Source organism: Cupressus sempervirens, chromosome 10, assembly GCF_028749045.1.
Source record: "Cupressus sempervirens isolate cs-2001-9-10 chromosome 10, ASM2874904v1, whole genome shotgun sequence".
NCBI classification, from domain to species: domain Eukaryota; kingdom Viridiplantae; phylum Streptophyta; class Pinopsida; order Cupressales; family Cupressaceae; genus Cupressus; species Cupressus sempervirens.
Window position 1 is genome coordinate 899,025,688 of NC_143127.1, and position 27,564 is coordinate 899,053,251.

Consider the following 27,564-nt stretch of genomic DNA (forward strand, 5'->3'; position numbering starts at 1 on the left):
AGTTTCCCATGTTTACAAAGAAGAAAACAAGGTGGTGGATAAGCTATCCAATACAGGTGTGAATACAACTTTGGGGATCTAGAATGAAATATATGAAGACCTTAGACTTCTTGAATCAGATTAAAGAGAGGAAGAAACAATGAAGAGGCCAAATCTAAAAATAAAGTGTTCTTGTCAATCATTTTGGGAGTAAATGTTTCATCATGATTCCATTCCCCTAATGACATTCATGAAATTATAGTTCTTGAGATCACATTCTCCAATGCATGTTAGAGAACAAAATAATTTATTGACACCCAGATAAGAAACTGTTTCTAGAATGTTCAAAGGAAGTGAATTTAAGGAGGGAAAATAGGGTACTCCAAAGAGTTTTTTACAATGAAGCCAGAAATGGAGGCAAATTTTATTCTTGGATTTGAGAACTAGACTCAAACTTATGAAGGGAAGATTACAGTCTAGTAGTTGAGGAATATCTTCATGTGCAATGATTAGGAATTCTTGGAGGGCATACAACAAATATACAGTGTAGAGTACTTGGACTCTTACTAGAAGCGACACTCTAATCTAGACATGGCTTCACTTTTCATGGAACTGGCTCTGGTGTTGGGTGATTCCAAAGAGGAAGTTTGCAAGGTTGTGGTAGCTTGTGTTGACCCATAATGGCAACAAGGGTTGGAATAAATAGTGGACATGTTGTGCTAGGTGTGGGATTGGAGATGGGACAAGAGTCATGGCATTTGATTGGTGGTGGGGAGACTTCTTTACAACCCCTAGTCATCTGGTCTTCTACAAGCCCAAAAGGGTTGCACACCCCAAATGCAAAGAAATGATGATAGAAAATTGTGGATTTTCTTGAGGCAAAGATTTGGGTGTCGGATGAGGATATGTGTGGTTTCATGAAGGCTATAACACACAAGAGTGATTTAGCTCTAGGATAGCCCTTGTGATATCAACTAGTGAGGAAGAACCAAAAGTGAGGGAGAGAATCCATGATGCAAGGCATGTGGGTGGGCATTTTCCTTGATAGAAGAGGTGGGAGCAAGCAACAAAAAGCCTTGCCAAGTTGTCACTCCATAGGGCAAGCCAAGGCTAAGGTCTATGCAAGATGATTAATCCACTCCAACCTTCACATGGGAGGAGGCAGCTCAATGGTTCAAAGATTATCCACAAGTGGCAGATAAAGGAGGATGTTGTCAATTCCTTGGGCACCAAAATGTTACATTTTGGTGCTTTAGTGTGTTTGGGCTTTTGGTGCTAATGGTTGGGTGTTTATGCTTGATTTTTTTTTCTTGTTTTATGGTTAAATGCTTATGTACGTCCTAGGGGTTGGGTAAATATAAGTGTCTAAGGATTTTGGCCAAATTATGCATATGGCAATATATTGTAATTCCTCTTTTTAAAATCAATACAAAATTGTAATGTTAATACCTATCAAAAAATAATAATTTGATAGTCACAAGCCTAGTAAAAATATTAAATGACACTCTTTTGATAGGATTGCTTCCTCCAACATTTTTTTATTCTTTTTTACTTTTTTCACATTGTATACTTTGTTAAAATGACTTATTTTGTTAAATATTTTATTTAAATATCAAGTAAATAAAATATTTTTTTTAATCCCAATCCTAAGCATTATGTCTTAGAAAATAGAAAATTTAAATTTTGTTGAAAATATAATTAGTAAAGAAAATATAACTTGAGAAATAAAGGTTTCACTTATTTTTGTAGGAGAATTAATAAAACTACTGCACTTTATTCTTCTTTAGAACTTTGAATTTTATTATAGTGGCATTGTAGTAAACCTAATTGAGACCATTATTTATATGTTAGTTACTTGGGAAAAAATGTTTTCCCTTTAAATATTTAAGTTGAAACATGAGGTGAGATAAAAGGTACATTTTTTGTTTAAATGATTTAGTAAATAATGTTGAGGTATTTCAAATTATTCTATTTTGAACCCAATAATCTTTAGGTTAATGACATTTTTAAATATGGTTTTGAAATATCAATTATGATAAGATCATATTTTATGTTATGACCTTCAATGTATTTAATACATGCAATTCCTCTGATTTTAATTAATATAAATGTACTATCTAAATTTTCATTGAATTACTTTTTAATTGAATGTCAATTAGATCATTTCTTTGATATAGAAATAAATAGATAAAAATAAAAATATAATCACATAGAATAGCTCATCCCAAGGATGAAAATACAATAAAAGCTAAGTCTATCGATTCCTAACCTGACCTTTAGCATAAGCTATCTCCAAACTCATAGGACATCATCCATCTAGTATATGAGACAAAAGTGTGGCCCAGGTGCTTTAACCTCGCCAACCACAAAGTGATAACTCCCTTGGGATTCTTCCTAACATGAAGAATGCACCAACCGTAGCATGAGAAGCCTAGCTTTCTAGAATCAAATGGATCATATGGATCCGGTCTAGTTGTGAAACATACTACATGGAACCATGTGCCTAGTAGCCGAATCACAAAATGTAGTAGTGAATGAAAATAACACTACACATATACACATATGTAGTAAACCCAATAAGCATAGTCACACACACCTATGTGTTACTTGGACCAAATTATTGAATGCAGTAAACAAGTGGCTTGACTAAGCACTTACAAAGTCAGATTTAATAGTAGAAGAACAAGAACAACATGTACCCATTCTATATGTTGGTGTAAATACATATTTACTATTTACACTTACTTAAGCTTGGTGCAAGAGCACATCTGGGACAGGAAGACAACCTACAATATGACTAAAATGCATGGCACAAAGAAAATATCAAAAAGTTTTGAGTTTAAAATCTGAAATTTGAAATGTTTGTGTGTGAGTTTAGAGTTTTATGTTTTAAAATAAATGTCCTTTTTTTTGTGGTGGAAATGTTTAGGTGGCATTCTTATAAGCCTACCCAACATTATCCACTTAGGACTTAGTATGAGTTTATTTTAGATTATTTTGGGTGTGTTAAAGGTTTCTAATTTTTGAAAATATTTATGGGAAAAATCAAAAGGAAGAAAATGATGAATATTCCTAAAGCACCATATGTAGGCATTCAAAATGTAACCACTACAAGAAAGCTATGATGGATTTTTGGGAGTTAAATTAAAAGGTGAATATTCCTAAAGCACCATGTCTAGGCATTCAAAATGTAACCACCACAAGAAAGCTATGATGGATTTTTGGGAGTTACATTAGAAGGTTTTTCAAAAAGAGAAAGAGTGCATATTGTAAGAGAGATTTTTGAAGGGAGATTTTTGAAGAGAGATTTTTTGAAGAGAGATTTTTGAAGAAAGATTTTTTGGGAGAGAGTGAATAGAATGAAGTTCTTGAGTTTTCCTGTAATTTTCTTAAGTTTCTAGTGTTGTACAGATGTGATTGGATCAGGTTACAAGAAAACCCAGTTGTAATGCAGATTTGAATGGGCAACATCTTCATGTGTTGACCCTCATTTCATTAAATTTCTACGCATTTGCTAAAATCTGCATTCATGCATGTGAAGCTTGAAGTCATGTATTTGATTTTCTAAAGGTTCTAAAATTCCTCTACATCATTTATGGTATCAGATCCCAGAAAAAGATCTGGGTAGGGAAAGGTGATTTGGTATTTGATTTTGAAGTTATATGAGGTTCCATGGAGGAAGGAATCAAATCACATATTTGTTTATGAATGCTGAAGGAGAAGGGATCCAAAAGATTTTTGGATTGATTTGTTATTAAATCAATTGGATGAATCAAAGGATGAAAATCACTATCATTTGAAAGAGAAATATCTGAAGTTGAAACTATTGCATGCATGTCAAGATTCCTTAAATCTGAAGCTTCTTGATTTCGGGCAGTGTGGTGGAAAGCCTTTTCTTATTTTTTCATGAAGTATTTACTTGTTATGTATGATATATTTTTGGAAATATCATTGAATATACTCTCATATAGTTCAAGTTTGGTTCATTTTCATTTAGAAATGAGCAAGTTATGCACAATTCTGTGAAGCTGGTCTGTTCAGATTTTAGATTTACAGTCCAAAGAAAAAATTATAGCAGTCACGTATGGTTTCATAGAGATCCAAAAATTGGTGGGAGGATAGTTCATTATATTTTCAACAACTTTCATTCTTTCCAGAAAAATTTATCTCATGATTTGAGGGGTCAAACAAACCCGTTTCTAAAAACTGTCCTATTTACTGTCTCTGTTGCTACAGGAAGGCAGCAGTTTGGAAAGTCTTTTCTTTCTTGATTTTCATGGTGTCAAGAAGGAATGTGGTTGAAAGAAATTCAATTTTAATATTTGGAAATAAATCTCTAGCTCTAAAATCAGCAGCATTGAGTTGGACAATTTGTTTTGGTCATGGTTAAAGTATGGTTAGTTTTCTTTAGTTGAGGGGATAAGTGTTTGACAAAAATTCATGTCCCTGTGAAGACACAATTACCACTACTTGGAGTCAATGAGTGAAAGAACAAGACTGATTTTTTGGGTGGAAAAAGATTTGTTTTGTTTAAGTTTCCTATGTTGCTGAAGCATTCTATGTTCATGTAGCAGATTATGTTACTGTAGCAAAATACAATGTGCAGATTGTGAAAGTTTTCAGATTGATGAGTTTGAGCCTTTGAAGCAACCTTTCGAGTTGAGTATATCCACAAAAAAGTTTCCAAAGTGTAGCTCTGCATCATAAAGGAAGAAGAAGAAGTAGAAAGACAAAGCTATAGCCAAAGACATTCTATATTCCGAACAAAGTGTAAGTGCAAGAATAAGGTATGCAAAGTTATAGTTGACAGTGGTTCCTTTGAGAATATAATCTCAGTAGAAATGGTTGAGAAATTGAATCTTCCAAGAGTACCTCATGATTTATCTTACAGAGCATATGGGTTAGGAGATGAACAATGGATTGATGTGTTTGAAAAGTCATATGTTTCTTTTAATATTGGACCATATTTTGATACCATTGAATGTGATATTATGCCTTTAAAAGATTGTCACTTGATTTTGGGAAGAGCATGGCAATATGACAAGTCAACTATATATGAATGTAGAGAGAACACATATACCATCAACAAGAATAGGAAGAAGATGTTTTTGCTTCCATTGAAGGATGATGAAACATGGAAAGAATCAAGAAGTTTAGGTCTTATTGATAGGATAGCATTTTCAATGCATGATGAAGTGAAAGAAGTTTTGGTAGAGGCAAATGAAACTACAAAAAAGGCAGCCATAAAGAGTGCAGATGTATGTGAAGTTGGTACTGAAATCTCAACAATGATAGATGTAAGTTGTCCTTTGGAAGGGAAAGAACATGAAGAGCAGAAAGAAGATAAATTGCAGCAAGAAGCAGTACAACAAGTAAATGTTGATGAGAAGAATAAACAGGAAACTCCTATGGGATTTGAGTGTGATAAAGTTATGGTTGGAACAGTAATGTGTCCTTTGAAAATAGAGATGAGCACAATGTTGAAAGGTACTCCTATGAAAGAGAGTTTGGAGGAAAATAATGAAACTTTCAAAATGCATGGTGTGGTGAAATGTCAAGAGCAATGGCATGAGGATGGAGATAAAGATTGTGTAGTAGCAAGTTCTGAAGAAGAATCTGATTTATGGGAAGAGTTTACAGCCATCATGGGAGAATGGAAAAGGAATGGTGGTAGTACAGAGACTCAACATGAAGAAATTTTCAAAGAGGAGGTATCAGATGATGTTATGGACAAAGAAGATGAGGCTGAATATATTTATGACAAGGCAACAAATTATTTTTGGGACATAAAATTTAGAATAAAAATTCAAGTGTATGCAGCAATAATAAAAATTTAGAGTGTGATGAAGTTACAAGTGTATTTAGTAGCCATACAAATTCAGAATATGATGAAGTGGATGCATAGTGAGCAGCAAATCATTTTTATCTTACCAATGGAAAACAAACCAAAGGTAAAGATGAAGGAGAAAGAGAAAATTCAAATGATACAAGTTCAAGAAAGGCCAAGTTTTATAATGGAGGAAAAGTACAAACCAAAAGTCAAGATGAAGGGATCCATATGTTTTTCTAATGCTTTGTTTTGCAGGTGTTTCCAAGGGACTTGGAAACTTTTGAAATTTGGGAGTATGGTGCAGGAGCACGTCTGCAACAGGAAGACAACCTACAATATGACTAAAATGCAGGGCACAAAGAAAATATCAAAAAGTTTTGAGTTTAAAATCTGAAATTTGAAATGTTTGTGTGTGAGTTTAGAGTTTTATGTTTTAAAATAAATGTCCTTTTTTTGTGGTGGAAATGTTTAGGTGGCATTCTTATAAGCCTACCCAACATTATCCACTTAGGACTTAGTATGAGTTTATTTTAGATTATTTTGGGTGTGTTAAAAGTTTCTAATTTTTGAAAATGTTTATGGGAAAAATCAAAAGGAAGAAAATGATGAATATTCCTAAAGCACCATGTGTAGGCATTCAAAATGTAACCACTACAAGAAAGCTATGATGGATTTTTGGGAGTTACATTAAAAGGTGAATATTTCTAAAGCACCATGTGTAGGCATTCAAAATGTAACCACCGCAAGAAAGCTATGATGGATTTTTGGGAGTTACATTAGAAAGTTTTTCAAAAAGAGAAAGAGTGCATATTGTAAGAGAGATTTTTGAAGGGAGATTTTTGTAGAGAGATTTTTTGAAGAGAGATTTTTGAATAGAGATTTTTGGAGAGAATGAATAGAATGAAGTTCTTGAGTTTTCCTATAATTTTCTTAAGTTTCTAGTGTTGTACAGATGTGATTGGATCAGGTTACAAGAAAACCCAGTTGTAATGCAGATTTGAATGGGCAACATCTTCATGTGTTGACCCTCATTTCATTAAATTTATATGCATTTGCTGAAATCTGCATTCATGCATGTGAAGCTTGAAGTCATGTATTTGATTTTCTAAAGGTTCTAAAATTCCTCTGCATCAAAGCTTACTTAAGTTAATGCATTATTTTATTATTTTATTTTGTGAAACACTTAGGATTTTTTCCATCTTTTTTGAGTTTTCATGTTGACAACACAGAAGTATGCAACTTTTTTTCAATACATGGTGTCTACAACACTAGATTTTGCATCATTCACTAATTTGTCATGTAGACAACACAGTTAGTCCCACTCCCTTTTTTGCACATGTTGTCTACAACACTAATTTGTGTGTTACACCCTTGTAGGCTTATCCTCTCATCATCACACTTACTTATGTGTTTAATGGAGGATAACTCATATCTGATGAACATGTGCCTAATTTTGTGACTTATCATGTAGCTGATTCTGAGGCATTCTATATATATCTTAGAGGCCTTTATATACATGCAGTCCCACTGTACTTTCACAATGCATATTTAATGAATAAATCATCATTCTAATCATATTCTCTCTTCCTAGTCTACAGTTGTGCTTGTGTTTGAGTTCTTAGTTCCTGGGTGAATTTTTCCCTAAAGAAAATTCTTACATGGTATTAGAGCTTGAAGATTTTCTCATCACATAGTCATTTGAGACCAATGTTGCTTTAGCACCTTAGCTCGAATCCAGAGTACTATAGAAATTGGGACTATCTAAAGCTAGATCTGAGGCCTTAGTTTGCAATTCGAGTATGGTCATTTCCAGATCTATTTAATTATTTTTGGATCTGTAATTTTTTTTTTCTCTACCTTTTTTTCAATTTTTTTTAAAGGCCAAGAGGCCTTGTAGAGAATTTTTCAGAAATTACATTTTTTGGTGATTGTACCTGCATAATCCTACATTTTGCAACTTCAAATGCTCCGTATGGGCTCAATTGGTCACCTTTTCAGGTTCTATTTTTTAAAGTGTGCATTTTTTTGTTTACTTTCTAGATCTATAGTCATATTCTAGGGTTGTGTCGACAATAATTTCACTTTCAAAACTATGGCTTTTTCTGCACTTTAAAGCTTTGATTGCTTTTCAGAATTGTTGTACATCTGAGCTAAAGTGCTTAATGAAAAATTTGGGCCTCAAAAGGTAGTTGTAAAAGAAAAATAAAAAATTCCACTTTTTTCATTTTAACAAGTGACCCATTGTACACACACTACTTCTAAAGTGCCAAAAGCATCTTTTTTGGGGGGCTCTTTTAATTGAGTGAAAAGAGGGGGGGTTTGCGGGCGACGGGGAAGGTGGGGGTGTACTATGTTTTTGTGTCTTTTTTTTTGTGCTCTTTTCATTTTCTACATCATGGGTTCATTTAAATGTCCACCTCTAACTTAATACAAATATTTCACATGGAAAGATATTGCATGGAGTAGATTACTGAAAAAAGGTTTTAGTCTTTATGTTGATGGTACAATTACCAAACCTAGTGATGCTAAAGAAATCATTGAATGGAAAAAAAGAACCAACAATTTTTAGGAATTATCAGGAGTTGTGTACATAGAGATCTCTTATTTCACATTGCCAGTACAAAATCCAAACCAGCCTAGGACAAGCTTAAATCATTGTATGGTATAGTGGATTAAGAAAAGGGATTTCAAATTGAGGATGATCTACTTCTCTTGGATCCAAAGAATTTTGACACAATTCAGGATTACATCAACAAAGCCAATGAGTATAAGACACTTCTTAAAGATTATGGAAATCCCATTAAGGATGAAAAGTTGATTCATCACATCCTGAAGAGGCAACCTTCAGAGCATGCTTCATTTATTATGAGTTTTAATACTCATAGGTTGACCATGGGAACTACTTACAAGAAGCCTTCATTCGATGCTTTTTTAGAGATGTTGATTGTTGAACAATCTCACTTGATGGATTTAGCACTTCTCACAACATCAAAGACCAAAGTCTTGGTGGCTAGTGATGAGCACCAATCAAGTCAACACTGGAAAAGATCTAGCAACAACAAGAAAAAGAAGTGGAAGCAGAAATCATAGTCTAAGACACAACAGTCCTCAATACATCAAGGCAATTCTTCCTCCAACAAGAAGGGAAGTAATGAAAAGAAGGACAAAATTTTTTGTGCATATTGCAAAAAGACAAATCATGATTAGCATCATTACAAGACTAAAATAATTGATGAGTTAGAAAATCTACTCAAGAAGAACAAAATTTAAGTGCTACGTACTTCCAAGGATTCAACTCCAACCTCTTTAAAGGGAAAAGGGCAAGCACTTATGGAAAATTCAAGTTCTTCTTTGAAATGGATACTTGACTCCAATGCCTCCTATCACACGGGTTCTTCAAAGGGAGATTTTTCTTCATTGAAGTAGTCAAAGGTACCACACATCTTCCTGGGAGATAATACTAAAATGGAAGTTGAAGGAAAAGGACATGTGGAAATGGGAAATGGGGAATTCAAAGATGTTCTCTACATTCCAAACCTTAGCTCCAATCTCATCTCAATTTGCCAAATCAATCACCTTGGAGATGGTCATAAAGTTGAGTTCCTTCTATATTTAGTGATGGTGCATAGTCTTAGAGATGATTAATTAGTTGTAGTGGGGAAAATCAATCATGATAAAGGGATTTATTCCTTTTCCAACTTTGTGCCTAAGTCTCCTTCTCAAGCCTTGTTGAATCACTCTAATTCACAAACTACATTATGGCATGAGTGGTTTGGTCATCTTGACTTCCACTCTCTTTAGCAACTTTGCTCAAAACACATGGTCAAAGGTCTACCTAACATCAAGTTTTCTAAGGGAGAGTGTTCAACATGTTTAGTGGATATGCATCTCAAGGAGAAGTATGAAAAAGGGAAGTCTTCACAAGCACCAATTATTCTCTAGTTGGTTCACATGGTATTAGCGGGTCCCTTTGTAGTGACTTTAGTCAACCAAAGCTGCTACATCCTTACTTTTTTTTTTGACTTTTCACAATTCACTTGGGTCTACTTCCTTCATCAAAAGAGTGAATTGGTTCATAAGCTTCAAGCCTTTAAGACTCATGTTGAACACAAATCTAGGAAAGCCATCAAAGTTCTATGGATGGACAATGAGAACAAATATGTAGACCGAAGACTTAGAGACTTTTGAAAACTTGAGGGAATTGATCTTCAAAATCCACTAGCATTTAGTCTAGACAAGATAGATGTAGCAGGACTAAGGATTATGACTCTTAAGACCATGGCAAGTTACATGATAAAATTCAAGTCTCTTGATCCAACACTCAAAGATGAAGTCATTAGCAGTACCATTCACATACTTAATGTGTCTCCTCATTATGCCCTAGATAGGAAGACTCCTTTTGAGTTATGGTATGGTAGAAAACTAGTTGTGAGTCACCTTAGAGTCTTTGATTGTCCAACATGGTCAAACCTATCTTCCAGGGGATTCAAGGCACAAGCACCTAGGCCTTGTACTTTCATAGGATTTGAAGAAAATGTGAAGGCTTACCGACTTATCGATCTAGAGACTCATGAGATCTTTGTGGAGCAGGATGCACACTTTGAGGATAGTTCACCAAGCTTGTCCTCTAATCCTCTCCACACTTCATATACATTGGAAACTAATAGTGACACTAGTGATAGTGCTTCAATAGATTCAGACACATGGGGTTCTATCAATGGTTGCAGTGAGAGGTCACAGCATCAGTATATTCCACATGCTTATATTGCCATAGTGAAATGTCCAACATAGCATGGTACATGGTGTCTTCTAGCTCTAGTTTCAGTTGATGACTACATGGAAGACATTGGTTTTTTGTGGAGTCATACACCATAGACTTGGTAGATAGCCTTGATGATTTACATCTTCTCTTTGATGAAGATGATCCTTCTACAGTTGTTGTGAGGGCTCGCTTTGACCCTCATGTGCATTCTCTACATGATCAATCTTTACAAGTTGGCATGATTGTGGATCCTTATGTGCAGCAGTTGGAGGAGGTCTCTTTGTTAGTTGAGGAGATAGATGGTTGATTGGAATAGGTTCAACAGACATCATTTCTAGATCTACATTCATTCATTTTAACACAATTTGACAGGGTAACCATCAACATCAACATAGGGATACTTGAGCAAGTTTTAGAGCCACCATACATCTTTGATATTATACCTTTGCCTTTGTTTCTTCCAAAGGGGAGGAACATCATTCTACACTCTTGGATGAGCTTCTTCCTCAGTGTTTATTTCACTGATCGACATTCTTCATTGGGGTGGGGGGAACTACCTTATCTCTCTTCCTCTTCTTTCTTATGGGGGTGACTTTTTCCTCTTATGAGGATTTTTCTATCTCCTTCATCACTATTGTATATACTAGATGTATGTCATAATTGGGGGGTCTTGATTATTCCATCTATCCATACATCCCTTTTCATCTCTCTTTCTTGGAGGATGGTTTTTCCCATGAGGGTTTCCCTCTTTCCTCAGTTTATGAGATATTGCATTTTCATTATGTACATGGGTACATAATATGGCCTAGTAGCTGGGACCCATTATGCACTTCATCCTAGTTTTCATAAGTTTTAGGGTATTCCCCTAAGTTGTACTTAAGGGGGGGTGTTGGTGTAAATATGTATTTACTATTTACACTTACTTAAGTTTCCTTAGGTTAATGGATTATTTTATTATTTTATTTTGTGAGACACTAAGGAGTTTTCATACCTTTTTTGAGTTGTCATGTTGACAACACAGAAGTATGCAACTCTATTTCACCACATGGTGTCTACAACACTAGAGTTTGCATCATTCATTGAATTGTCATGTAGACAACATAGTTATTTGCACTCCCTTTTTGCACATGTTGTCTAAATTAATTATTTGTGTGTTACACCCTTGTAGGCTTATACTCTCATCACTAGACTTACTTCCGTGCTTAATGGAGGATAACCCATATCTGATGAACATGTGTCAAGTTGTGTGACTTATCATGTAGCTAATTCCAATGTATTCTAGATGTATCTTAGAGGCCTTTATATATAGGCACTCCTAGTGTACTTTCATAGCACATATTGAATGAATATATCATCATTCTAATCATACACTCTCATTCTAGTCTATAATTGTGCTTGTGTTTGAGTTCTTAGTTCCTGGGTGAATTTTTCCCTAAGGAAAATTCTTACACTATAGAATTGGTTGATAGAAGAAACTAAACATGAAGTATCCATTCTATCCTTCTATTAAAGCTACATTACACCCAACCATGGAGGAAAATACAGATCTACATGCTGATTTACCACAAGATGTTAAAACTAATTTTGATTGTATTGTATTTCTAGATGTTGAGCTAATAACTCAGTAACACCTTCATCCCTTGACTGAGGATTTATTTTTGTCAAAGGACTTTTGTCTAGGAATTGAACTGATTATACTATTGCATCTAAATAAAACACATACGTTCATTCTTTCCTTATGGTATTGTCAAATACAGTCATACTGGAATGAATTCTATTGTATCTAAATTAAACACATATGATCATTCTTTTCATATGGTACAGTCAAACACAACAATGCTGAAATGGATATTATTGCAACAAATTAAAACACATATAATCATTCTTTTCATATGATATAGTCACACACAACAATGCTGAAATGAATACTATAAAGCTTTAAACAACCAATAAGAATTCATTTAAACACTCAGTAGTAGAAAAATAAATAAAAGAAAATAAACAATGGTTCAATTAACATTATGAATCTAAAAACACTAGTTCAACCAAAAAAACTGGTAGTAGTACATTATGAAAGCTGGGATTATTCAAAGACACTACTACAACATTCTTTAGTAGTACCAATTTTGTTCAAAAATCAGTTGGTTAAGGGTATTTTCTCACTATTTTTTTTCAAAAATTTTACATCTTTAACAGTGCTCCACACTTAGCATGCTAACATTTCAGCACCAAAAAAATGAAATGAATCTTTATTTACAATATTTGATATAATCTAAGAAATTTGTACTATTAGAAGAGTTAGGTAATGGAAAAGCAATAGTTGACTTGGATAGTCTTGTTCTATCAAAAATGCGCACACACCCACCTATTTCATTCTATAATTCCTAGTTGTGACTTCACATGTTTATTAGGATGGTGTGGAATGATACCCAAGTTCCAATGTCTATACACATTTGAATGGAAGGAAATACTGAAACAAAAATATATATGTGGTTTTAGAAAAGAGAAACATTGAAATAGAGGAATACACCTACAGTGAGGACAAAAATGACATGCTTCTAATTCAATAATTGATCATACTCATTATCGAGCAAGAAGGAAGAGAGGCAATATGTATGTGAAGCTTATTTATACTATGGTTAACATGGATTCATGGTTGGAAATTGTTCAGCTATTATTTTGTATAGAATGAATTAGAGTTCATTGAGAGATTTTAAATCCCATTGCCAAATAAATAAGATTGGACTGGGGAGAGTTTTGTTTCAAAAACCCCATGGCATGTGGTATATAAGACTATCATTTGAAGTATTTTCCAAGGTATAGCATCTTATGGATGAGAAGAGGTTTTAAAGGTGGACAACACACACATCCTACCTTCTACAAAATTGAAATAGCTAACAAGAAAAGGAGATAATGACATTAAGAATTGAAACAAGCTGAATCAACTTATGCATTCATGGATTTGACAGATAGTTTGGAACCAAATAGCACCTACAATCGAATCCTTCTTGATGTCATTCTCTTTCCCGAAACCCTTCTCTAGTTAAAGTCACCACTCCCTCCTTTTTCCCCCATTCTTGTTGTTTTATCCTTCTTTTACCATCCCCCACAAATAACTAACCTAGTCCCTCCCATATGCAGCTTCCTTTTTTTGCATTTCAAAGTTGAAAAAAAAAACATTAAAACAAAATTTATGGGGTACAAATATATATATATATATATATATATATATATGTGTGTGTGTGTGTGTGTGTGTGTGTGTGCAGGATCATGGTGTGCCAAAAAGTGGCGATCTGAAAAATATGTAGTTATGAAATGCCTCAAAGAATTTAAAAATCTATTCCCACTTTTTTCCCACGCATCCTGATACTAAATGAAAACAATTAATACCTTTATAACTCCTACTATTTCTTTCAATACCAACCTTATATGGTCATCTTTATAACATCCCAAAAATGTGTTTTTGGCATGTTCTTATGTGTTTTTTACTTCAAGTATGTAGCTGACGACTTTTTTTTAACCAAAATTTGATGTAATGAAAAGGGTTTCTTAAGAATGTTCTTAGCTTTTCATAAATGTAAGTTTTGTCAAATTACGAATTTAGTAAGTAATTATTACTTATTTTCTAATGGAGTTAGCTACAAAGTGCTGATTGACATAGTGGTTGAAAAATAGCTATAACTTTTAAACTGTATAAGATTTGTGAAATCCAAAAGATGTGTCACATTCTATGCTTTCACTAGTATAAGAAAAAAAAAAAAAACTTAATTTTGATTTTTTTTGAACTAGTTAAGGTGGTCAGACACGGGAGTTTTTTAATTCTGAAAATAGTATAGTAGAAAATTCATAATTAATTATTTATTTAGAATAAAAATTACCAAAAATATGCGTCACATCCAGGCATGAGTCTACTTTTTATATCTAAAATTATATTTAAAAATATTATCATTTGATTATGATTAAGGTGGTCAAACATACACCTACTTTTTATTTTTTTCTTAAAATTTTTGTAGTACTACATTAAAATTCAAACTTTTGACCAATCAAATAATTTTTTCTCCAGATAAGGCCTTGTATTTTAGAAACTAGATTAAATTTCCTACAAATTATTTTCTTACAACTTTCTGATATAAAGTCCAGAACCACTTTAAAATTATGTGTCAAGTTGACATAACCCTGATTTGCTGGTTTTTCATTGCCACTTAAGGCCATAGTTTGGCACACCATGATCCTGCACATACCCATATATATATATATATATATATATATATATATATATATATATATATATATATATATATTGAAATTTAATTCTAAGTTCCTATTAAACAATTAAGGTGGAAATTTGGTTTGTATATAAAAAAAACTCATCCATTAGTGTCATAATATAACAACAATCATGTCTATATGTCTTTTCATAAAATCAAATCAAATGCAACATCTAAATTTCACTTTGAGCTTTCCAAGTTAATTTTTAGTAAATATAATGGAAAAAAACATAAAATCCTATGTGATGTGTGTGTATGGAAACATGGTCATTCGATGCATCCCCTTTTGAGAGGCTAGCACTCTCTACCTCAACAACACCATTGTTGTGAAAATTCCTACATCCACTCAGACACTTGCAACCAACAATGAGTCAGTACCTATCATAATTCAACATATCACATCTTAATTACATCATCATTAGGAAGTAAATACATTAGCATTTGAAGTGGAAAAACTTGGGATTTGTGAGTTGCAAAAATATTTAGAAATAGAGATCTCAAACCACCTACACCAATGTATAGATCACAAAATTCTACCCCAAAACAAACAAAGAAAATTGCTCAAAAAAAGAAGTCTATATGAGGGAGATATCACTATTTGAAAACCACCTCTATTATTATTTTTCCTGAATCGCTGCTGTTGCACTTCCAAAAATCAAATGACTCTAAGTTTCTCCTTAGATGTGTGATTTTGGTTAAACAAAAGTCAATTTGGGGGATTTTTGACCTTCTAAATATGATGCCAATATCTGATTAGCACCAGCAAGCTCCAATCTTTGCTTACAAAAAATCTCTCCTACTGGCTTGATGGCAAAAAAAAATTCAAAAAATATAAGTAGATCCAAAAAATAGTAGAGATTCAAATGATAAAATATGTAGATCTATTTTAAAGATCTGAAATGATCATACCAAATTTGCAAATTGGGCCTTTGGGTGCCGATTTGCAAAAAAAAAGTTCCTCAATTTTGACTATGGCCTAGGGTAGAAAAATTTATAGTCAAATTTCACTAAATTGACATTATGGATGCAATGGTGAGGTTTTCTTTGTCTCTAGACACTCCCAATGATTGCAATACTCTAGATCTGGGTCAAGGTGTCCTCAAAGAGGTGAAGCAAGATTAGTCTCGAATGAATATGTGAAGATAATTTCCCTCAGCTCTGATACCATATAAGAATTTTCCTTAGAGAAAAATTCACCCATGACCAGGGAAATCAATTACAAGAACAACAATAGATCAAAAGAGTATGATTAGAATGATGATATGATATTCAATTCAATGTAATTGATTCAATTGATACAATTGTATACTAGGAGAGCCTAAATATAAAGGCCTCTATGATGCATCTAGAATGCCTAGGAGTTAGCAACACTATAAGTCTTACAACTAGGCACATGTCCACTAGGTGTGGGTTATCCTCCATTGAGCATAGGACCAAGTGTGATGATGAAAGGATAAGCCTACAAAGGTGTAGCATGCAAAATTATGTTGTAGACACAATATGCTTAATTAAGAGTGCTAATAACTATGTTGTCTACATGACAACTCAATTAAATATGCAAACTCCAATGTTGTAGATACCATATTCTAAATTAGAGTTTCTTACTCTAGTGTTGTCAACATGACCAGTCATAAAAAGTATGCAAACTCCTAAGTGTCTTACCTAAGAAATAATAAAATAATGCATTGACCTAAGTAAACTTATGTAAAGTGTAAATAGTGAATAATTATTTACACCAACAAGAATAATCAAATTGATATTAAATTATGAAATTTAACAAAACATTTTATGGTAAAATCCTTATAACATAACAAGTCATATATTACATCTTAAAATAAATCATTTAATTTTTGGTGTAATCTAAGATGTTAAACTTCATTTATCTTAAAACAAGATTAAGCCATCTTTGACCAAGTCAACATTTGGCTATTTTCCACATAAGTAAGAAAAAGAAAATGGTTCAAGGGAAAGACATGACATCATTCCCCACTAGGAAAAGTCATCGTCTCGATGTCATTCACAAAAAAATTAGCATACACATGTACCAAAACTGATATCCAACTGAAATAAATAGCTATACAAAAAGATGGGGAAAAGATTTTTGTAAATCCTCTGCATCCTCCCAAGTTGCATTATCTATGCCAAATTGTTCCCATTGGACCTTATACTAGAGAACATCCATGTCTCATACCCTAAAGGTATGCTACTCAATGAGTTGGGTGGGCTGAACTACCATCACCCCTGGGTCTTGTACCTACAACTCATGCTAGTCAAGAACATGAGATATCTCAAGATGATATGGTTTAAGCAAAGAAACATGGAAGACATTATGAATATTGGATAAAGTAGGCAATAGAGAAAGCCGATAAGCAAGTGGGTTGATAAATTCTAAGACCTTGAACAAACCAACAAATCTTGGGGCAAGCTTTGAGCTCTTGTTGAATGAGCTTGAACTCTTATGTTTTCTAACCCTCAAAAACACTTTATCCCCAGTTTGGAACTGAAAAAAAGTGTGTTTCTTCTCTATATAACTCTTTTTTCAATCTACTACCTATTTTAGCTGACTACTGATTAAGAGCACTTACTCTTCCATCTCTTTTAGCATCACAGTACCCACAATAACCCTATCTTCAACCCTATCCCATCTGATAGGAAACTAACACTTCCATCGGTAAAGAGTCTCAAATGGAGCCATACCTAAGGAATAATGATAGGAATTGTTATAGGCACACTCCATCAATGGAAGATACTCCTCCCATTTATAATCACTAGTACATTTGAGGCCATTTTTTGACCAAAATTGGTCAAAATTTCAACCCAAATTTTGACCAAAGTTCAACCAAATTTGACCAACCCATTGGTTGAAGTTTTTCTCATCAAAATCTTGAACAACCTACTAGTTGGTCAAAACTTCCACCAATACATTGGTCAAAAACTGTCAAACATGTTGGCCCAAGTTCTACTAAGCATTGGTCAAAATTTTGAACAACACGTGGTAGTTCTTGACCAAACATTGGTCAAATTCTTGATAAACACTTGGTAGTTCTTGACCAAACATTGGTCAAAATTTTGACCAACACTTGGTAGTTCTTGACATTGGTCGAGAACTGTCAAACATGTTGGCCCAAATTCTCTCAAGCATTGGTCAAAATTTTTTTTAGGCTCAAACTTGTTGAGGTCCACTTTAGCAATGGCCCTTCATGTGAAATTGTTGTCTAAAACCTTTCTAATGAGATAATGTGTTATGAGCTCTTCATTAGTAGGATGGAACATGAATCTAGGAGGTAGTTGTACATCACCCATATCATGACTATAACTAAATTTAAGAGCCTCTATTATTGAATTCTCTTCCCTATCACCCATATTCATTTCCTTTGCTATGGGAAATAAGGAAGAGAATTCAATAATAGAGGCCATTAACTTTAGTTATAGTCATGAAATGGGTGATGCACAATTACCTCCTAGATTCACGTTCCATACCATTGATGAGGAGATCATAACACATTATCTCATTAGAAAGGTTTTAGATAGCAATTTCACAGGAAGGGCCATTGCTGAAGTGGACCTCCACAAGTCTGAGCCTCAGGGAGGGTTCAATTCCCTCCTTTATTATTCACTATGTGTATAATCCCACACACCCATTTGATCTCAAATGATGATGTACTGAATGCTAAGTGTCTGTGCTAAGTGCTCCAAAACCATCCACTTCATGCCTTCATCTATACACAATGTCTTTCTAGTTTTTCCCTACTCACAAGCCATTTCATTTCATATGATCATATGAAAATTTGTCACTCTAAACTCTCAACTGTTTCCTCTTGATTGATCATTTCATAACTGTTGAATGAAAGCTTTGGGATAAGCTATATGCATCCATCAAAGCATAAAGGATTTTGTCAGATGGTGTAGATGAAGTAGTAGCATTTTCCTTGGGAGACACGCTTGCAAAATGGAATCATAGCTAAGACATGTGAACTATTTGACAGGATGCATGAACGTAATGTGGTCATCAAAAGCCATGGTTGTGTGATATGCACAAAATAGATATATTGAAAGAATATTTTTTTTATGTTGCAACTGCCCTAGTAGACATGCATGCAAAATGTGGAATCCTAGATGAATAGTTCAATTGAATCCTTCTCCTCAAGGAAGGCTACAACAAATACATAGTTCAATTGAATGTGTTGGTGTTTGAAACTACTGAGCAACAAAATGCTCAATATCACAGTGAAATTACTCACATAATCTAAGGATTAGCCAATTCATAGTAGCAATTACATGAATAAACCACTTTGACCCAACTTCAACAAAACCAGAAATGGTTTTCTTATTGGAAATATTCAGGATAAGATAGGTTATTGAGAGGGGAAGGGTGAATCAGTAACTTATAAAACTTTTAAACAATTCAGCATTTTAACCATTCATCATTCATTCATCTAATCTACTACATAAATGAAAGATCAAACATTCATTACATATGTACACAGAGCTTTGGTGACCCAAAAATGTTCCAAATAGAAAGTAAAACTGGGGTGGGGATGATGCCCACAAAACTTCAATACTGTAGCATAAAGTTGGCCTGCTAAGGCTTACAATGATCACTTATGGTGATTTTCCCTATTAGGAGCAAGTAGGACTGCTAGATCTACCTTTTTAGAGGATTTACAAACATACAGTGAAGTATGCACTCTGTTAGGAGATTTAAAAAGACTGTTAAATCTACCCTGTTAAAGGATTTATAAACTAATTCACTTGTTAGGATGAAGCAGTGGATCTGCTTACAACTGTTTGCTAATAAGATCCTTTTTGCATTAATCACTTGATGTGATAGATATAACTTTTCTACTCCTATGTTGACCTTGTTGTATTTTACTCTACTGCTGATTCACTTTCACTTTTCTCAAAATATAGAAATACCTTCTTCACATGTGAACATCACTCTCTTTATATTTTCATACACACCATACTACAAATGATATCATACATTACATATATACCATTCCAATATTTAGAATTGCAAGGTCAGCCAAAACACAAGTGAACAAAACATTACTGAGTCGGCCCAATAGTAAATAACTCGAGTTCACTAAACTAACTTGGTGACCTTTTGATACTCAGCATCCAATACATTACTCAACATCATCATGCACTTGGTAGGAGTAGAGGCTCAGATCTTACTAGCCACACAACATTGCTTGGAACTCAGTAACCATTGGTGACTTGGTAGATATAGTGTCACTTAGTAGAAATTGACTTCTTTGTTTACCTTACTTTACTTGGTAAACACTGAGTCCTTACATTTACCTTTTTCACTTGGTAAAAACCGAGTCCTTTGTGTACCTTTTTTCACTTGGTAAACATTGTTGAACTTCTCATTCGCTCGGTATCCTCTAGAATGCTCGGTGACAACTATTTACCTGCTGAACTTATAAGGTAACCATTGAATGCTCAGTATATACTGTAGACTAAGTGATGAGCTAGTTAAGCATTTAGAATTGAATAAGTGTTTGCACTAATGAAAAATATATCATAATTCCAACAATCTCCCCCTTTGGCATTAGTGACAAAAACACTTATGAGCCAAAACTTATATGCAAAATTTGATGTATTGATTTACATATATCTCCCCCATACAATATGCATAGAGTATTTACAAATATCTCTATCTTTACACATGGCTTCCTTATTTACATATATCTCCCCCTTTTTGACAATAATGCCAAATTACACAATATGTATTTACATAGAGAAACCAAAATGGGAGATAAACTCAAAGTGTACCTTGAGAATAAGAGCCAGAGTCTTATCCCAATTTTCTTGCAAAATTTTTCAGGTGGAGAGTGCTATTTGAACTTCAACTGAAAGTTCAATCATATGATCTGAAACTAAATTTTTTTTTTCATGGATCAATGCTTTAGAGTAGACAATGTGTTTTTGCATTGTTTCCATGATAGGAAGGATCATATTTTGAATGTCAATCAAGGTAGAGCTGATCCTTGCTTCCTCTCTCAACAATTCTGCCTGCTTTTCTGACAGAAATCTAATTTTGAGATGATGGGAAGAACTTGAATTGGGGTCAAGTTGCAACATTTGGGCACTGACCTTCATATCCTCATCAATTTTATTCAATTTTTCTTTGATCTCCTTGGTGTACTCAGTAACATCACAAAGTTTGGCAAAAAGTGAAGTTACATTATTAAAGGAATTTTCAAGATTGGCCAAAATTGTGGACAATTTTACCTATTTTATTGCAATGTCTTATCAAATTTCCTTTCAGCCTTTTCAATCAATTTTTCTTGACCAGAGGTGTCCTCATTGAATTTATTTATAGCCTCTTCTAATTGAATCAAAATGTGTTGAGTAGAATCTACTTCAACACCTATAGCATCTGTAATTATATTCTTTGCATTCTCAATTATTCTGTATTCCTTATCCCTTTAAGACCTTAACTACTTCTACGTAGCTTTCATCTCTATTAGTTGACTATCAAACCTCATCTCTTCAATGGTAGCATTTTCATAGTCAATCTTTGGAATCACTATCTCTATGTCTAAGTCAATATCTTTTGGAATTTCCTTTCCAGTGATCAGAAGTCTTAATGGATGCTTTTGTTTGACTTCTGTGATGACTAGTTTGATCTTAGGAATAGACACAATAGTTGAGATGGAATGACTAGCAGTAAAAACTCAGATAGGACTTGAGGATTGAATGCCAATAGAAGTATTTACTAGATCAAAAATAAGAATACTTCCCAAAAATGATGATACACTTGGTATAGCAGTATCTGAACTAATTGGATTTGAAGTAGATGTAGACAATGCTGACAAAATTGTAGAACAAGCTGGAACTGACAAAATTGTGGAACAAGCTATTATATTGATTGATGATGATGGAGCTGAGGAGGCTGGCTCGGTAGCTGAAGAAGAGGGTTGTAGCTCGGTAGATGAAGTGGTAGACACTTCCATTGATGATACCTGGAGTTGTGATGTGGCAAGTCCAAATGATAAATCTGATGTAGACACTATCAAACCTGCTAAAGCTGACTCCAACCTTGATGATGTGATAGTTTTAGGTGGAGAGTGAGGAAGGGATGCAATAACTGCTGCTACAATTTTTACTGGATCATCTTCCTCCTTATCTTCCTCTTCAGCTTCTTCCTCCATTCCTTCTTCCTCCTTGTCTTCTTCTATCCCATTTTTGTAGGGTTTGCCTCTGCAACTCATCCTGACCTAGGGTTTTAGTGGTTTTGGCTTTGCTGAGCATAAGCAAACCTATGATCGTATGAATTATCTTCTTGGTTATCAATACAGGTTGCTCCAACCACAACTGACCATTGTGTACATGGCTCAAAACATATCTCACCCATTTAACTTGTAAATTCCTTGGTAGGTGTGGAATGTGGGTCAATCCTTTTTCTTCTAAGTGTTTATGGTCAGGTTTTAGGGCTCCATCAATACATAATTATCCTAGGGCATTGCCCATATCTAATGTACCAATTTCTTGAATAGTGTATTTGAAATAAGTGTGAATATCATTAATAAGAAGTACCTTAGGTGGAATTTATGTTTGAGCTCCGTGTGGGTCAAGTGATTTAGCAATTGTGGGCACTAGTTTGAATTTTGGTGCTTTCCATTCAACTCCTTTCATGAGCATTTCAAAACCCCTTTTTGCCTTGCTGCTACTGGTGCTTGTGGATGCCATTGCTACTTGGTGGATGATAAATTCTTCAAAAAATTTATTCATAGGAAATTCACTTCAAATCGCTTGGAATCACTGGCGCGCAACTAGAAATATTTTAGCTCTAAGTATTCTTAAGTCATGGTGAAAAATGAAATTGAATTCTACCCTTTTGATGGAAATACTATCATTAATGCTCGATACGATGGTAGATGAGATGACATAGTGCTTGCCAGTCTATCATTGATTTGTCTTTCAGATCTTAGATCACTTTGCAACCTTGCATTGATTTGTCTTTCAGTGATTAAATCATTTCTCAAACTTTCATTCTCAGATCTTAGATTCATAATTTCTTCATTTGCATTAGATAGTTGACCTACAAGATCTTCATGCTAAAGGGATTGATTATTTCTTGCCTCTAAGTCTTCATTTTTCTTGTTTCTGTATTCCAAAACTTCACATAGCTTGATTGATTGGATTTCTTGTTCTCTTTTAAACTTTCTTACTTCTTCCTACAGAGAACCATTCTTTGCTAGGAGTTTCTTGATTGCTTCATTAGCTTCATTTGAACTACTTGATGGTAAAAGGTCTTCAATTTTTTCTTCAACATATTGATGATCATTCATTTGTCTTGCAAGTTCCTTCCTTCTTTTTAGAGATTGAGAAAGATGCTCATTTTCTTCTTTGAGTTGAACCATGACCATTTCCAAATCTAGCTTTTCATTTTCAATAGATTTGTCAAGTTTGAATATCTCCATTGTCCTTGATCTTTGCTCAAGCTGTCAAACTTTATCCTGAGAACCACAAAGCTCTGATACCAATTGTTGGAAATATTCAAGATAAGATAGGTTACTAAGAGGGGAGGGGTGACTCAGTAACTTATAAAAATTTTAAACAATTCAACATTTTTACCATTCATCATTCATTCATCTAATCTACTGCATAAATGAAAGATCAAACATTCATTACATATGTACATAGAGATTTGGTGACCCAAAAACCTTCCAAATAGAAAGTAAAACTAGGGTGGGGATGATGCCCACAAAACTTCAATATTGTAGCATAAACTTGGCTTGTTAATGCTTACAATGATCACTTCTAGTGATTTTCCCTGTTAGGAGCAAGTAGGATTGCTAGATCCACCTTGTTAGAGGATTTACAAACATACAATGAAGTATGCACTCTGTTAGGAGATTTAAAAAGATTGTTAAATCTCCCCTATTAAAGGATTTATAAATTGATTCACCTGTTAGGATGAAGTAGTGGATTTTCTTACAGCTATTTGCTGATAAGATCCTTTTTGCATTAATCACCTGATGTGATAGATATAACTTTTTTGCTCCTATGTTGACCTTGCTGTATTTTACTCTGCTGCTGATTCACTTTCACTTTTCTCAAAATATAGCAATACCTTCTTCACATGTGAACATCACACTCTTCATATTTTCATACACACCATACTGCAAATGATATCATACATTACATATATACCATTCCAATATTTACAATTGCAAGGTTAGCCAAAACACAAGTGAACAAAACATTACTAAGTCAGCCCAATAGTAAATAACTCAGGTTCATTGAACTAACTCGGTGAACTTCTGATACTCGACATCCACTACATTACTTGGCATCATCATGCACTTAGTAGGAGTAGAAGCTCGGTTCATACTAGCCACACAACATTGCTTTTAACTCAGTAACCATTGGTGACTCGGTAGATATAGTGTCACTTGGTAGAAACTGACTTCTTCGTTTACCTTGCTTTACTCGATAAAAACTGAGTCCTTCATTTACCTTTTTCACTTAGTAAACATTGAGTCCTTTGTTTACCTTTTTCACTTGGTAAACACTGCTGAACTTCTCATTCAAGAAGGTATCCTCTAGAATGCTCGGTGAGAACTGTTTTCCTGCTGAACTTATAAGGTAACCACTAAATGCTCGGTATATACTGTAGACTAAGTGATGAGCTAGATAAGCATTCAGAATTGAATAAGTGTTTGCACTAATGAAAAATATATCATAATTCTAACATTTCTATTCTTTAGGCTCTGCTAAACCAAGGTGGATATACCTAGGGATGATTCTAATGCAAACCGTGGTATGAAATTATCTTAGTTTCATTCAGATTCTCATCTTTTACCCTCAGGCACATACACAATTTATTAATTTTCTCTAAAAGCTTCTCAAATCTATATGCATCCCCTATAAGCAAATCTGGTTATAAATCTCCTATTAATTTACAAGTATTCTTGGAATTAGTGGCTATCTAAGATTCAGAAAACTATGTGCAAACGAGTGATAACTACTATTTGTAACTTTAAAAAATTGGAATGAAATAATTTTGATTTAATTAAAAGTGATTTGATATGTAGTAGCAGAATTCACCCTTGCCCAATTTTGACTCATGTGACCAGTGCCTTATCCATTGGGCAAAAAATTAACTATTGGTGGGAGATCTAATTCAAATAACTTGCAAATGAATAAATCAATTGTAATCACCCATTTCCCTTCTTATGAAATATCCCTTTTATAAGCTCACAAACCCTACTTATTCGTTGAAGCATTTCCATAATTCCTTGAATTATAAGCAACAATAAAACCAACATACAAGCCATCCAAATTGCATTCAGCAATTAAACCTTATTTAAATGACTTCAAAGTAAACAAACTGATAAAATGGAGATAGAAATTGGTGACACAAATATAGTGTTAATACCCCTTTGTATTATCCTTTTGAATGACTAATATAGTAACCAATAGAATTCAAAGAAAAGCCTAGAACATCTTGTTGATTCTATCATTTCAATATCACTAGAGAGTACAAGTGGAAGCAAAGTCAAAACAACTACATACTAGTGGATCGAATGTATGTACTTTTCTTGAGAAATACAAAAATTATACAAGTTTTCGAACCATCACATTGCCTTAAAAACTCATTGATATAGACATGACTGGCAACAAGAAAATGGCAATTATGATTGACAAGTTTCCTTCCAAACAAGAAAAAAAACATCATAACAAGAGATAAAAATGAGCATAACAGAATGCCAAGCACATCAAAAATTCTTTGGGCAGGCCCATTTCTATTACTGTTGCAAATCATCAACTTTTGATTTGTCCACTACTATTGTAGATCTTCAGATTACATGGCTACTAGACTAGCCAATGAAGGGATATCTTCTGGTGCATTCAAATCAAATTTTTCTTATGGATTTTTACTACTTTCACCTTGAACAGGCAATATTACTTTTTCACCTTCTTCTTTGGTTAGATCTGGTGTTGATGTGTCAATGATCTACACGTTACCTTTCAGTTCTTCATCATCATCTATACCACCTTCTTCTAATTGCTCATTAGAAGTAATATCTGCCATCCAAGTGTTAAATTGTGCATCATTAGGCTAGCTGAATTGTAGGATATCATTTTGCTTCTTTAATATATAGTTAGCCTCATTTTTGAGACCAACAAACTCTTGTCTCAAACCATCAAAAAATAACTAGACTTTAACCAATTCCTCTTTCATAATGGCCCACTAGGCATGTCCCTTTTTGTTTAAAACTTTGTTTATCCTTATGCTGAACAGGTCATCTAGTTCTTTACTCCATGCATCTTTATTTTTCAATTTACTTTTTCTATCCAAGGCACAAGGAAACAAATCAAATTTTTGATTCTTGTACTTGCTTGAATAAGAAACAATTTTTAGTTGCAGAGCAATTCTCCTATTATCAAAATCTAACAGGTCATTAGCAACATCATACATTTTTTCAATATGGTCATGGAAAGACCTTATAATTGAATAACATAAAAGGGTGATTTCTTTCTCGCTTTTTCCCCACTTATTAACAATAGGCTTGAGGGTTTCATCATGGGTTTTTAGTTCCTCCCATATACTTGTTACTCTTGCCAATTGATCATAGAACAAGGGCCATTCAATTTTATCTACTAAATAAATTAGGGCCTTTCTAAGCTTATCCTTATATTGCATATTTAACTCTACATGTAAGGCAAATAGCTTGCTTTTATCTTCTTCAAAATCCTCATCTCTGTAATATTCTAGCCTTTGAGGTGTGTCTAGTATTTCTACAAGGGGGGTGGATTTAAAAGGTTCCACTGGAGGATGGGGGTATGTTATTCTTGGCTTGGTAGACTTCCCAATTGTAAGAAGGGTATGTTATTCTTACAATTATGTTTCCCATCAATCCAGACTCATCTGATTTTGATGGTGTGGCTCTACATCCACTTGTTAATGACCAACTAACCAATGCAACTTGATCCTCAACAAATGCAGTGCCCCTAAAATCATTTTCATTATGATCTTGCAAATTCAATTTATTTGAAATAGAACTAAAAACTAAGGCATCAACAATATCCCAATTTGGTAACAATAAAATGTTAGATGCCTTCACCATTTTCCTCCCCTCCTTAGGGCTTATATTCTAAAATTCTTTCATCATTTCTTCTTTAGTTTTTTTTCTGGATGGAAGCTTCATCCATTTTATGTGAAACTTTCAAACTATGGGGTTTTTCCATAGGTCTGAGGAGGTCTATTAATACCTTAGGGATTTTGGGATTGTCTCTTAATATGAGACATCTCAATTTAGAAGCAAAATACCTATCAAATCTGACAAAATTGGCATTATTTGCATCCCAGGTCATATCCACACTCCACAACTGGACTAGCAGTTCTTTCCCATTCTCTTCTCTATTCATTTCCATCTCATTACCAAAATATGTCACCCTCTTGAACAAGAACATATGCAATAATTGAGAAAAGTGGCCAAAAGTTTTCTCCACTTTGCCCTTCGCAATTCCAACTAAACCAGTAGGAATTTCCTTAGCCAAAAAGGAGGCAAAATCAAAGATAAATCTACACCAAAAGAAGCAATCTAAACCATCATATACATAAGGCCTATGGGCATGAAATCCTGCTCATCCTCACCAAAAACATGGCATAGGGTTATGTATATTTCTACAACCCGAGAAGTGAAAAGACTCTTCTTAAAATGTTCCCTAGAGGCTACAATAATTACCGACAGAGTTCCTAT